Source organism: Spermophilus citellus, assembly GCF_964194105.1.
Source record: "Spermophilus citellus genome assembly, chromosome: 13".
NCBI classification, from domain to species: domain Eukaryota; kingdom Metazoa; phylum Chordata; class Mammalia; order Rodentia; family Sciuridae; genus Spermophilus; species Spermophilus citellus.
Genome location: NC_138193.1, coordinates 107,708,290 through 107,723,442, shown reverse-complemented (window position 1 = coordinate 107,723,442; position 15,153 = coordinate 107,708,290). Strand labels below are relative to the sequence as shown.

The window sequence follows — 15,153 nt, the reverse complement described above, 5'->3', positions numbered from 1 at the left end:
CCCCCCCACCCCCGAACTAGGATTAAGCTCAGGAGTGCTTAACCCCTGAGTCACATTTGAAGCCTTTTTTAAAACAACAATTTATTTAGAGACAGGGTTTTTGCTAAGTTGCTTAGGGCCTTGCTATGTTGCTGAGGCTGGCTTTGAATACACGATCCTCCTGCCTCAGCCTCCTGAGCCACTAGAAGTACAGACATGTGATATTGTGCCTGGTTACAAAGAACTATTAAAATGCATGAATAGAAAACAAAATATCTGATTAAAATATGGGCAAAAGTCCTGAATAGACTCTTCACCAAAGATGATACAGGTGTAAAGTAGTGCAGGAAAGACCACGCCCCACCAGGAAGGCGCAAATCCGAACAACAATGAGATGCCACTGCACACACATAGAATGCAAAACCCTGTTGATGCTAAAATAAGAATACGGGGAAATGCACCCTCAGACCTTGGCTGGTGGGAATGCAAAATGATGCTGCCAGTTTGGAAGAGAGTCTGGCATTTCTCAGAAAACCAAGCAAACTTTTATTATTTAATCCAGCCATTGCCCTCCTTGGTATTTACCCAAAGAAGCTGGAAAATTAAGTCATTTAAAAGTCTGTGCAGAGAAGCTTATAGCAGCTTTATTTGTAATTGTAGAAACTTAAACGCCACTCCCAAGTTCTTCAGTAAGTGAAAGGATAAATAAATGGTGGTACATGTAAACCATGGGATACTATGCAACACTAAAAAGAAACAAGGAGGTGACACAAGTGTGTATTAATAAGTGGAAGGAGCCAATCAGAAGAGGCTGTAACTGTATAATTCAAATGGCATAACATTCTGGTGGCAAAAGCCATAGAGACAGCAAAAATGATCAGTAGTTTCCATAGGTTCATGGGGAGGAGGGGTGAGTTGATAGAGTGAAAGGGTTGTATGGCGGAGGGGGACTGCTCTTCAGGACACTGTGAGGGGAGGCTTGTCACTACATTTGTGAAAACAGACTCAATGTCCAACACCAAGAGTGAATCTAAGGCAAGCAAGGAACTCGGGTGAGAAAGGTGTTGCTCAGGGAAGCCGGGCTGTGTGGATCCGGGAGCTTAGGGAATACTGTATTTTTTGCTGAATTTTGCCATGAACTGCAAACTACTATAAAAATTAAGCCACTGGTAGAAAAAGTGGGGCGGGGGTGATGACTCCAAATTGGAAACTCTGGGAAGTGGCTGACATCCCTGGGGTCCTAAGGAAACAGGGGATGGGTGTGGTTAGAATAACGTAACTAATATAGCCAGAGCCCTCCACCCCTGTGCCATGGAGGGGCTTCGGCTCCTGTGCCAGGGGCCACTGGAGCGACCACTTCCAGGACACTGCAGATGCCCTCTTTGCACAGAAGCCACCAAGACCCTGGAGCCCAGCAGCACTGAGCCATCTTGGGAGGACACTGTGGGGCAGGCAGCAGGGACACCCTTGTTTACAGGCTGCTCTGCCTGCAACCAAGGTGGGTGGTTCCACAGACAGAGGGGCCACCTGCAGCCTGTTAGGAGAGATCTAAACTAGCGTGACCCCCAGCCTTCCTTGATCAGCATTGCTCCCTTGGCAGAAGCTCAAGGAAAGCTGGCAGAACACAGTATGGGGGGGTCTGATCCGCAGGCCTTCAGGCCTCTGCAGAGAAGAACGTGGCCAGGTGGAGGAAAACAGACTGACAGCCAGGAATCAGTGCAGGAAGCGAGGAGGAGTGCAAAGGGTTCTGCTTTTTTATTTTGCTAGATTTGTCCCTCTCAGACTCACAATTAAAATCAACTAGTCAAAAAAAAAAATAGAGGTTGGCACCACAGCCCAAGGGTCATGATGCCCTTAGGCTGTTTTGCATTCATTATCTCAGTTTTTATAACAACTTGGCAAGGCAGACCCCTTCCCTCAACCTCTACAGAGTAAGAAACTGGAAGAGGTCAAGTCACTTCTCCAAGGTCAAGTGCTCTGTTATCTGACACCAGGGCTGTGCTCCATCCACACCTCCGGGAGACTCTACCTAATCTGATGTTGGGTCTTCTCTTTTTATTTCCTAAACTCATGATAAGCATAGCTCATTTTAAAAACACAAACACACAGTCAAAGTCACAGAAGGGCAAGCCAGAGTCCAGTTATTCGCCTGGCCTCTCCTCTTCCCCTGGGAAGAATAACATGACCTCAGGTTTTCCCCTCCCATCCATTATCTAGGGAATAGGTGTTGAAAAGCCTGCTCCAAATAAATGAAGCTAAACCAGCTGGTGTTGCTGACCCGGAGCAGCAGTTACCTTTCCTCTCTTCTCCACCCATAAACCAGGTGTCTACACTCAGCCCCTGGACCAACAGGATGGAGGACTCTGCTGTGCCAAAGTCATGTCCTTCTCTGCAAGGAGGCCTGGTAAGCCCCTATTAGCAAGGCACACAGGGCAGCACAGACACACAGGGGAAGGATGGGCGTGTTAGACGACCACTGTCTGGGGGAAGAGTGCTCGGATCTGAGTCAAACTCTTGGTGAGGGTGCGTGACAAGATGTGGCTGGAAATAGCAAAGGTCAGGGTGGAATCCTGAGGGCTCTGGCATTTCTGGTCTCGTGTGCTCGCATGGTCTGAGGGGAGGAAGGAATGAGCATGTAGGACTGAGAGTGGTGCTTCATAGTGGGCTATTGTGACTCTGTAGAAGGAGGCCAAGAACGAAAGAAATGTATATAATGCCTTAGCTCAGGCCCTGACTGAAGGGCTGGAATGTCTGGGTTTTGTGTGGGTGAGAGAAGTGTGGGTCTTTTCCTTGCACTTGCTACTCCACCATTATTATCGGGGACAACGTCAGATTCTCTCCCCGTTCAACCTCAGTGTCCCTGTATGGAAATGGCCATGTGTTGATTTAACTCACTTTATTTCTTTACAAAAGTACTGTGGTAATAAAGATGGATAAGGCATCTACAGTCTAAGTTGTTTAGTAAAAAGGGGTAAGGCACAAAAAATATGACCAAAGAAAAGGAATGAAATTTCCACGAAGAATGGAAACTCTTATTGCCTGGGAGCTTCTGCGTATGAGGGCCGTTAGGTCGGTGGTCCCTCACCACGTCCATTCAAGTCTATACTGTCATCCACATTTCACAGACAAAAGTGGAGTTCAAAGAAGCCACAGAGTGTTTCCAAAGTCACAGAGTGAGGATCCCTAGAGCTCTGTTAGAGGTGAGTCTTCAGATCCCCACATCGGAGTCCCACTGCTTCCAAGATTGCTCCAAAATTCAACTAAATGACAGAAGTTCCACCCCGATGGAGGACAGGGTTGAAAGTAAGGCAATGAAAACTTCTGAACTGAGCCCACTTGACACAGAATTGAGACATAAGGAGGCTGTGGAGTGACAAGGGGGACATTCCAAGAAGCAGCAAGAGCAATGTGAACATGGATCAGACTGAAAAGGCTCAGGCAGGAGGGCATTTTAAATGAGCCCAGGTTCCCTTTTGGAGGGATAAGCAAATAGAAGACCGGGGTCCATAGAGTAAGCACCAAGGACGGAGTCCAGGCAGGGAAGAGGATGGAGGTGGCCATCAGTATGGATGGGGCTGACATGGGGAAATTCTAAAAACCAGGGGGTTGGGTAAAGTACATCTGTTAGCATTTGTTCCCATATTTTCTGTGTGGCTGCCATTTTATATTGCTCTTTTTGTTATACTGAAGCCACAATTTTGAGAATCAAGGTTTCAAAATAAAAACAAATGATCAACTTGTTTTTTTTTTTTTTCCCCCCATAGAACTCAGTTTAAAAGTCTAGGATCCTGGCTGTTGAATATAATAAATAACAGGAATCATAGCTAGATCCCCCTGCCCTGGTTCTATCTGTGATGAGAGTCAGGCCAAGGGCTGGCCCAAAACAACGTAGGCTGTTAATAGCAAAGCCTAGTTGGAAATGCCTCCTAACACCAATGCCTGTCAATATTCTTTGAGGTTCTCAGCTGGCCTCTCATTATGAAAGCGCAGGCATCTAGCTTCTTTTCATCCTAGAACAAGCTCAGCATTTCCTTGTTTAAGTTGCTCTGCTTTTTTTTTTTTTTTTTAATATTGAGTATCTTCCAAGAGCAGATAGAGAAAATAAGAGTCATTTTCTACGTGGCAAACGAGCCCTCTGCAGAGGGAGCCTTTGTTTCAGCTGTTGTGATCCAGCAACAGGCAGGGACTGTGTGCCCCTTGCTGGCTGCCTGTGACTGGGATGGTTCTGTCTGCGGGTGATTCTGGGAGCTGCCAGTTGGCAGTCCTGACAGCTGCTTGTAGCAGAAACATCCGGAATCACATGCAGAGACATTTCTGATGCATCTCCCCTGAGCAAGTCTGTGCCCAGACAACCCAAGATCATTTCTGCAAACATAACCAAATGCAGACTCTTAGGCATTTCCTAGAGATGAACACCTAGCGAGGGGCCACAGCACCCTATAGCAGCTGACAGAGTGGGGTGGGGTGGGGGAGTGGTGCAGAACTGCAGTTCATGTGAAAGGCAACGTAAAGATAAAACTGACCAGCCTTAGATTATCATCCACATGGATGGAGCACTTGCCTTCGAAAGGATTCCAGGAAAGCCCCTGCTAAAATGTTCACAGCCTTCCTTGGCAGTGTACCATGCAAGGCTGGAGCCCGCTGGGACAGCCATGGACACTCATGTCCGTCACGGGATATCCCTCCTCTGGTCTGGCCACCTGCTCTCTCCCTTTATCTCCACCTTGCAATCCAGGCTATTACAAGAATTCAAATCCTCTTCAAGGGACCAGGCTTTATTTGAGAAGCATGAGATAGTCTCAAGTTTCTAGTTATGTTTTTCAAACAAGAATCCCAGCATTTATCAAGCCCTTCCTTCCTTCCATCCGTCAGTCTTCCAGGCACCCATCAGACACTCCTAGGTACTGTTTATATACATCCACCCAACACCTGCCCCACCAGGTGCCACCGAGGCCCTGAAGATGCAAGAGGAGGCCAAGGCACGCAAACCACCTTCCTTGGCCACTTCATAGGACGGAGTGCAAATGAGTGCACAGATAATTACAGATAATTAATCCAGACCATGCTAAATGGTACAAAGGAGAGGCAGGCTGGGGGGAGGACCAAGTGCAGGAGGGAGAGGATAGAGGACAGTTCCAGCGAGGTGACAAATCTGAGAAGGCCCAACAGGACTTGGCCAAAGGAATCTGGGAGAAGCACAGCTGCAGGGGGACCGTGCTGGGCCAGGAGGGACTTGGAATACCCAAGAGGGAAGACGGTGGAGCCCGGAGTGAGCAGAGGAAGGGCAGGGAAGTTCTGGAGGTGCCCCTCGGCACACAGGGCTCAGTTTTCTGGGAACACTTTTCAATTTTATCTTAAATGTAAAGATTTTCTTCCAGGACTGGTGCCGTCACAGTGTTTCGGGAAGCGTTTGCTTGGCGGTGGTGTGGGTGGAGGCTGAGCTGCAGGCGGCACGCTGGGAGGAGGAAGCCCTTGGGATGTGTCACGGCGTCTATGGAAGACAGAGAGTCGGATGAACGAGGGTGCGCAGTGCAGCTGAGGGCACCTGGGTGATCGGAGGTGGATTTGGGGGTTAGAAATGTCAGGACTTGGTGATGCATGAGAGCAGGGAGCATGTTGTAAGGTGGCAGTGTGGTCCTGGCTTTCCCTGCCCACTGAGCGGGAACTTGCTAAATATGTTAATTGGCTGATCTGGGGCCTTCTACCACCAGAGCCACCCGGACTATTGTCAGGGCAATTTTCCTAACAACTCCAAAGAACCTAACACCCCCGGTATCCCAAGCACTGCACATCCACGTATTCTTTTTACCGAAACCAAATCTGGTTTTGCATGTCTTCCATGCAGTCTTAGACATGCTCTTATTCCCATGCTCTCCTACGCCACTGCAAGTGCTCTGCCTTCAAGACCAGCAAATAGCAGCTTCGTGGTGAAGTCCTCCACGACCACCCTAGGCAAGGGCAGTCTGTCCTGACTGAGCCCTTGTCTCTTTCCCCTACACTTATCTTGTGTCATACTGCAGAGTCTCCAGCAGGGAGAGTGGGCTTGGAGATACCTGGGTTCCATAGCACCTTTCCCTCTATTGCCTCATTGGTATGACTGGAATGTTAACAGTGTGTGTTTCTGGGAATCATTTTAAGAATTAAATGAGATACTGTAGAGCAATGGTTTAGCACGCCCCTGAAACACTGCAAACATTAAATGAATATTAATCAGCATCTTCCTTGTTACCAATGCTGTATGGTCATTAATATTTCTAATATTTGTGAATAATCTTTGCTCATCTTTTCTCATACTCTCCAGACTGAGCATTGTTCAGGGGAGTGAGGCTACTCACTGTGAGGTCCCTGGCACCTAAGGCAATATTTAGAGCAGTAGATACTAACTGTGAGAGGAAGCTTCTTATAAAGTAGGTGCTATGTTGAAGAAGAAAAGCAGGGAGCCAGCAATTCGCCTTTAACCCAAATATTTTTGTTTATTATATAATGCAAAATTTATTACCAGGAAAGTAGACGCGTCTCCTGTTCTTAAAAGCCACTGCCGGTGGGAGCAAACAGGAAATCCCATCGCACGTGGGCTCCTACAGTGCAATTCCTCCTTTCCTCTCCCACTCTGGAAAGCCTTGAGCTTGATGGGAAGCTGGAGGCACAGGGGAGCAGAGAGATTGGGCTTAAAAACTAAGGTATGGTGTCTGCAGCACCTTCCCCCAGAAATGAAAAGGAAGCCAGAAAGGGAGACTATCAGGGCATGAACAGGACATGGAATGGCAAGGTCTCAGGCAATGGTGTCATATGTCTTTCAACAAAAGGTCATTTGTGAAGCTGTACCACAATGCCAGTCTCTGTTTAGTGAGATGTCATAGCAGAATGTCTGAACTATACATAGACATTTATGACTGTCCAGGCATGAGAGAAGAAGTGTTCTTCATGATCTGTAATGCCTTGTTTGCAAACAGGATGGTCGCAATAGTGCAGAGTTCTCTTCTGCCAGGTAACAACGGCAGCTCTATGGGCAAGTTTCAGAGCTGCCTGCCCTCACACACGAGAGGATGTGGATGGCCATAGGAAGACTGAAGATAGACCAGAAGCAGCAGAGTAGGGGGAGGGAGAGGATGGGGCGCATCCCCACCTGCCCCATCACCTGGGATTCCCAGCACCACAGAGACCTGGAAGGCAAAGTTGAGTTTGCTGTCAGCTGGGCAATGCAAACCCTGCCTAGGTTCTGTGCAATCTCAGTAAATTACACATTGCTCCTGAGCGCTTTTGTGTGAATGGATTATTTTAGGGGAAAGCATCCAACTGAAGCAAACAGGAAAGATACTTTGTTGTTGTTGTTCTTTGAGAAAGTAGTGGGACACATTTCTAAATGAGCGGAAACAAGAGATTACAGGGTATAGTGCTTCCCAAGCAAGAGAAGTCTTTGTGTGTTTATTTATAAAAAAGAAGCAATAAGAAAGAGATAAGAGAAGCTGAAATGAGGAAAACACTACATGTATATATATTTTGGTCATCATCAAATGTGTTCTCCCTGGCCTCAGGTTCTTTTTCAGGCTATCTCTGTTGATAGTCACCAAGGGAAAGAAAAATCCACAGGCAAAAATCAGTGAGAAATGCTGGATGCATATTAATCACCACGCTGGCCTGGAATCCAGGGTCCCATCCTCTGGTGTCAGAGCTGTGTAAATGGTTTGACTGCACAAGAAAAAACTTATTGCTGGAAGGGTGAGTTCAACTAAGATACTTTGAGACTAGCAAGACTGTCGGAGGACAGGGCTAGCGGTCAGCTGCTGCTTCCCTCTAGCATCCACTTTTATTATAAATGTCCACGCCCTTACTATGTCAATCGTGGAGTGTTTTAAGTATCATCCTGCCTGGGTTGTCTATGTTTTAAAGCTTATTCTAAGTCAAGATGCCATTTCTCAAGTTGACCGGCATCTGGTCTTTTCTACCTTTCCTTGTATTCACTTGCCCTTTAGACCTCAGGGTTTTGAAATGGATGTGTCAGCTAACGGTCCTCAGACTAGTTCAGTGTCACCGTTAATGGTGCCTACCCCTCATGTACCCACCTTCTCAAAACAGAACTCTCACCACCTTTCACACACACACCCCAGATAACAAAGGATACAAGTACAGACAGCTCTCACCATTTGACCCGATTTCTTTGAAGTAAATAGGATATTTTATTTACAGTGACAGGTACTCAATCCAAGCTACCAATCCAAAGCAAAACACAAATGGATTTCTGAACCCCCAAATCAGTCACGATTCTCCCCTGAGGTAATGCTGTTTCCTTAGAGGCTAGCTGGAAACATACTGAGGAGCTTTGCTTATCACAACTGGGGATACTGATGGAGTCTGGGGCTACGGAGTGTCTGGCCACAGGCAGAACATTCCACCCCATGGGGAAGGATCTTGCGTAGGATGCTGCAGCTCTCCCTTTGAGATGCTCTGACCAGGTGATAAAAGCATTTCTCCAAGAATCTCTGTCCCTTGGCTCTGCTCTGCTTGTGATCACTCCATTCTCAAGATGACTGTGGGGTTGGTAGAGCAGTTACTTGGAGCCTTAGTCTGACAGCTTAGCAATGTCAGCAGAAGAGTCTCATTTCCCAAGTTCTTTAGCAGAGATACTAATTCCAGTGACCAGGACCCGCCCAACTCAAGGGTGGAGGGACACAGGGCTCTCATGGGCTGGGTTTAGGATGTACATCTCCCTGCAGAACTGGGGGGTCAAGGTCAGCCCTTCCAAACTACAGGCACTGATGGGGATGGCAGAAGCTGCCCAAGAAGAGTTGAAGTGATTTAAAGAGAGGGAATGATAGTGGCCAGGCAAGATGCATGTCCTCTTTCTTTGTGGTCGGATTTCCTGGCCATCTCTTCAGTTATGCTACATTCCAGGAATCTTTAGTACACCAGGGCTTTAGCACACATTGTTCCCTTGTTCCCAGGTGCTGTTCCTCATCACTTTTTGCTTGGCCAACTTCTACTTAGGCTTTAAGACTCCAGTATCACCTCTTCTGTGCAGCTTCTCGTTTAGCTGCCCCTACAAAACCCAAACCTCCCTCCTCTGTGCACCTTCAGCACTTTGTACACGAAAAGAAGGGCCTGAGTTAATCAAGGATGAAAAGAAAACGAACAATCCATGTCCTTTTGAAACTGCAGAGCAGAGGCTGCTAGATGAAACAAGATCGAAAAACATCAGCCCCACAAATGCTTATTGAAGGTGCGCACATTAAGCAGAGGGCACGGGGCTCTGCGAAGGACCCTGCCGTTCCCTTTTCACGCGTGTGGATGTTTAGAATCACCAGCTTCAAGAACTTGGTTTCTTAAAGCTTATCTAGTTCAACCACTTCCTTATCCAGATCAGGAAACAGGCTGAAGTGGGTTTCTTTCTAGCTCTAACAGTCAATGATCTGACCACTAAAAGGAAGAAAAGGTTGGCCCAATTCTTGGTTGAAAAACCACAGTTATGCAGCTTAAATTTCCTGTTTTAGGCGCCATGCCAGGCTGAAGTTCTGGTCTCCATTGCCAGTGACCACTCTGGAGAGAGAAGCAGAACCAAGCTCTGTGTCTCTGGGAGAAATGGAAAATAAAGAGCAGTGCATGGCAGGGTCCAGGCCCTGGAACTGTGATTCATACATTTTTTTTTCCTGCCTTGCCAATGTGTCTGTAGAAGTAAACTCTTTATGACTCACCGCATGATGAAGAGACATAATAAATTTTGCTGGGAATTCAAAGCGTGCAAACAAGAGCATGTATCAGATGTGTGGGAATTAAGGGGCATAAAAATGGTTTAAAGCAAAGGGATAAAGGTGACTCTTCATGGCAAATGTCTCTTCTATTTTTATGACCAGATCTGCATAGACATTCTCTTTTGAAAGAATTGAAATTGGCCAGAAATAGAACTGCATGAACCCTGTGATATTCAAAATGGAAAGTGGAGATTTGTTTGGATTCCTGCCAGATATACGCAGGAATAAACACGTAGAGCTATTTCCATAAAATGTTTTTTTGAACAAACCACAGGCCCCATCCTTCCCTCTGATTGGGCCCCCTGTGGCCCTTTGCCCTGTCTCTGCATTTAGACTCCCCCCAGGCTCTTCTGATCACCTGCTTCCTGTTACTCTAGACTTTCTTTTGAACACATGTTTGTCTTGTTCAGAAGTGACAGGATGAGATCTTGTACCATGGCCTAGGATCCAGGTTCCTGCGAGTTGACCCAGACTGTCCCTGCAATTTTTAAGCATATTTGATGGAGAAGCAGGGATCTGGGGCAGCCGTTCCAGTGAGAGTGTCAGCAGTTACCAATGAACAGGTAAGTGCCACGAAGAAAACAAAATCAGGGGATGGGATAAGAAGTTCCCCCGGGGGAGGGACAACCTGGGGACATCTGGGGAAGGTCGCTCTTGGGAGGTGACACTGAGGCCCAAGTAATAGAAAGGAGGTAACCTCTGGGGACATCTGGGGAGGATCTCTCCAAACTCAAAGGTAAAATCCCGGAGTTGGGAAAGAATTTAATGTTTACAGAATAAACACAAAATGGTGATCTGTGGCCTGCTGAGAGCAGGGAGGAGGTAAGCAGGAGTCCCACGGTGGCAAACACACCCTCCCGCCGCAGGCAGGAAGGAGCCTGGGTTTCCCTGGAGGACGACAGATGCTCCATCCAGCTTTCCACCTGAAGCATACAGCGCACTTTTACCAGAGCTTCCCCTGCCTCCGCGTGGGCAACAGCTACGGGGGAGGGAGCCGTGGACCTAGCTCCCGCAGGTCCCTCCCCTCCCCTCCCCACCGTGGCTGTTGATCACCTGTTCTGATTCCATGATTTGGGGTTCCATTTTCTGCCTTGTTTTGTATCTAACGACTTTACTGCTGGATAATCGACAAGACCTGGATTTTCTGTGTTGAGCTCAGGAATCAAATTCACTTATCAGCATGTGAATTACGGTAGTTCTTAGACTGGTTTTGACACCTTTTTCTCAGGAGAGTCTAGAGGCCTTCTCCACAGGGAGATTTAGACCTAATGATATGTTACAACTCTCTTGGGGTTCTTTACTGAATAGCCTTGATGTTAAAAAAGATCCCTCCGCTCTGCTCCTTGGACTTCAGAGGTCTCAGATGTGTTTACTGGGCTGGTGGAAAGGGACACTTGAGCATTCTCCTAACCTGGTTTTGAGATCCCATCACTGTTTTAACACCTCATTGTAAAACCTCCATGAACATCTGGATTGTTGCTACTAATGGCTAAATTATTATTTAGCATTTACTATGTGTCAGTTTTTGTTCAAGGGATTTCCATATGTCCACTATTTACTCTTCACAGTGACTCCGTGAAATGTGTGAGTTCCCTGTGGGGACCACAACGAATTAGGAATTAGCATGAACCACGTGGCTCAAACAAGTCATCATTCTGGGGGGATTCAAGGCAACAGCTGGGCTACGGTCCCCCTGGAGGCTTTGGGGACAATGTGTTTCTTGCCTCTGCTGGCCTCTGGGGGCCACCAGTATTCCTTGGCTTGTGGTTCTGTGGCTGTCTCACTGTAGCATCTGCTTCTGTGTTCATGTCACCTCCTCTGTGTGTCCTCCTCTTGCTCTCTTGGACCTCCCTCAACCTTTCTCCTATAATTACCCTGGTCACTGGATTTAGGACCCACTGAGGTCATTCAGAATGACATTATCTCAAAGTCCTCAACTGAAGACCATCTTCCAAATAAGGTAAGCTTCACAGGCTCCAGGGACTTGATGGGGACATATTTTCTAGGGACCCCTATTTAACCTACTTTAATGAGCAAAACACTTTTATTATTTGTCTTTTGCTTCCATAATCATGCAGGTAGGCAGATTTGAACTGGGACATCTAGTTTCAGAGATCCTGCCGATTTTAAACTCTTTATAATGTTTCATGATGAAAGTCAATACTAAGGTGTGTGAAGCACCAAGCCTTGTGCCTGACACACGGCAGAGCTGCAAAAACTCATAACTTACTATTTATAAAGCTATTAGTCAAAATCAGGGTGGCTGCTTATTTACCACGTGGTGTTCAGATTGCGTGATGGAATTCCTAACCAGGTTCAGACAGCGGATGTCCTAACTCATTTCAGGGAATCTTCTAATCAACACAACTTCAGATTAAGCATTTATTTCTCATCATCGCATTCCAACCTGAGACTTTAAGTCAGAAAAATCGAATACATCTGGGTGGTGCGACATGAATTCCAACACTGGGCTCTCTCATTTACTCTTCAGAGACGCAGGTGAGCTGGCATACTACATATTTAATGTGACATCATGTTGGTTTAGGCCAGTTAGGGTTACAGGGTCCAGTAGCTCAGAGGAAGTGAAGAACCCCCACTGAGCCCATGAGAATCAAAGGTCCGCCTTCTGCTTTCTCTCCATAGGGTTTACAGATCTTGGGGAAGGCACATTTGAAACATTTACAGCTACTGTCCTGAATATTCTCAGCTTGTTCACCCATAGCCCTAAAGAACAGGCTGCTCCAAACTTGGATGCTTCTGAAGAATGTTTCCCCTGGGCTTTGCCAGTGCCCTGTGAGGCATTGCTCATTACAGATACACACTAACTTTCTCTCTCTCTTCACCTATTCAAAGTGTTAGAACGAGGAGCCACTGAAGGCTTCTGGGAACTCTGCGTAAGTTGTGTCTGTTATTTCCCAAAGGGTGGTGTTTATCACATCAGTTCTGCAAACACCAGTGGATTAGGGATGAGCCTCATCCTTGCCCATGGGTTTGGTTCCCTCCCTTCATCTCTGAGGCCAACACACATGGGAGCCCCTCTTGGCAGACTCGAGGTCTAGGGTACCTTCTCCATGGCTCTGTAGTGGGTGTGTGTCTCCTGTTGATAACCCACTCCCCTCTGTGTCGTCCAGGGTGTAACCACGGAGGATCATCTGGAACCAGACCAAACCTCCGTGCTAGGGGTTGAGCACCAATTCAACCCTTTGCCAGCTGTGTGAGTTTTATCAAGTACTTAAACCTCTCCAATCTCTGTCCATAATGTAGCCATACTACTACTAATATTAGGGTTATAGGGTCCAGTAGCTCAGAGGAAGTGAAGAACCCCTACTGAACTCATGAGAATCAAAAGTCCAAATACTCCAAGAGCTATTGGGAAGGGTTGTATATGAAAATACCTTATAAACTATGAGGCTCTATGTAATAAATTATTATGTTATACAATAGGGAAAACATTGAATTAGTGAGATTCCTTAGCACTAACAAGTTTTCTTTGCAAACATAACAACAAAAACCTACACATACATAGCAGTAATATAACCCAAAAGACAAACAAAAAGTCTTATCAACTCAAAAAAAAAAAAAAAAACCAAACAGACAAACAAAAACTCAGAAAAGTAGCAAGAAATAACCTAATTGTTATTGGTTCTGCCTAAATTCATATTTCTGTCCCTGGTCTTTCCATTCTTTTCATAATTGCTCATCTTTCCTAAGGATTCTTGTTTTATAAAATTGTGTGTGTGTGTGTGTGTGTGTGTGTGTGTATTATATTTATTTTATTTTATTTTTTTGAAAAGGTGGGATCTTGGCTTGAATTCAGACTGAAACATAAGAATACCTTTGGATAGGAGTGGAGAGTCCAAGTTTTGTTGCTTTAATCCCGGAATTGGCAAACTTGTGTTTGAGCTAAGAATTTTTGTCTATTGTTAAAAAAAAAAACTAAGGAATAATAAGATTTTGTGGCACATGCATCTTGATGAAGTTCATATTTCAATGGCCATAAATAAAGTTTCACTGTATCCCACTCACACTTTTTCTTTTACTATTGTCTGTAGCTACTTTAGGGCTGCAAGGGCAGGGTTGGTGGTTGTGAGACATGTCCCATGGCCTACAAAGCATACAGTAATGAATTTCAAGTCCTCCACAGGAAAAATTTGGTCAAATTCATTTCATTCCTACATTCAGCCCACATATTGGTCAGGCCCACGTGTCCAGGACTTTTCTAGGCTTCTAACAGTGAGTTGAGTAAGACATGGCCCCTGTCCTCAAGAATTTCATGTCCATTAGCCGAAAAAGACAAGCAACCCTATCATCAGAAGACCCTGCTCAGCCTGGGAGCTGCAGGTCAGTAAGGTGGGTTGTCATATCTCCAGCTCAGCCAGGTTGAGGTTGATCCAGTGGCCAATGGATTAGGTGCCTTCCTCTGCCTGCTGGTGCCCAGTGCACCTGCCTCTAGACACTAGGTTTTCTTCATTGTCTGGGCAGATGACTTCTAGAGCCACCTGCCTTGCACCAAGGACAATGCACAGAAGGAACAGCCAGTGAGGCCACAGACCTTCTGATGCACATGAGCTCCCTACTTCTGTACTTGGATGTAGCTACCTGGGATTGCATTTGTGGGGTTTTCAGGAGCTGGTTTAAAGGTGGTCATTTAAAACTCCCTGAGAACTGATGCTGCAGCTGGAAACTGCTCAGCTTCGAGTCCTGGTGCTTTGCATTTGTGGACCTGAAGGATACAGGCCTTCTGAGTATTTCCTGCCTCTTCTTTAGAGCTTCTGCTTCAGCCCTTCCCATGAGGTGTCTGCCTTCAGACCCTGCCTGCAGGGGAGAAGACCTTCAGCTGTTTCTGTGTCATTCTACAAGAGTCAGGGCTTCAGCTAGGATAAGGCAAGACAGAACACTCATCTCAGACACAAATTGAAGTGGGCACCCAAAACTCAATAATCAAGATTAGTAATATTTGAATATAATGTTTAGAAAGTCAAAATCAATGTAAAAACCCAAAGTGAAGAGAAGACAGTGATATGCCGTGCTGCGTTATACCAGAGTTGGAAGCACATTGACCAGGAAGGGTTCAAAAGAGGACCAGGAAGGGTTCAGAAGAGCTAAACATCTTTTTTTATAAATAATTAATTCCAGAAAAACCTACAGACGGGGGGGGGGGTCATTCTTGAAACTGGATCAATGAGAAGTTTTAGAAGGAACACTCGAATTTGAGCAAGACAACAGAGGTTCTTTGTGGAGCTGTGTGGTGTTGGAATTCACAACCCTTCCCAGAGCCTGGGTTTCCCTTTTGTAAAGGAAGGATGGTGGATCAAATACCATCATGGACTTCATCTTGCTAAGAAATGTTTTTCATGCCAATCATTGCATATTGGATCTTACTTAGAAGTTGAGTTAAAACATATGAGAATAACGTGGGTTCCACTCC

The 15,153-nt window shown here is 46.1% G+C and overlaps 1 long non-coding RNA gene across 1 annotated transcript; it reads left to right on the top strand.

Moving 5' to 3' along the window:
* The first annotated feature begins 2,251 nt into the window (after positions 1 to 2,251).
* LOC308632188 lies at positions 2,252 to 13,717 on the top strand. Its single transcript, XR_014018447.1, has 5 exons — positions 2,252 to 2,383; positions 10,136 to 10,288; positions 12,072 to 12,224; positions 12,857 to 12,939; positions 13,520 to 13,717. It is a non-coding gene; the product is annotated as an uncharacterized lncRNA (long non-coding RNA).
* The last annotated feature ends 1,436 nt before the right edge of the window (positions 13,718 to 15,153 follow it).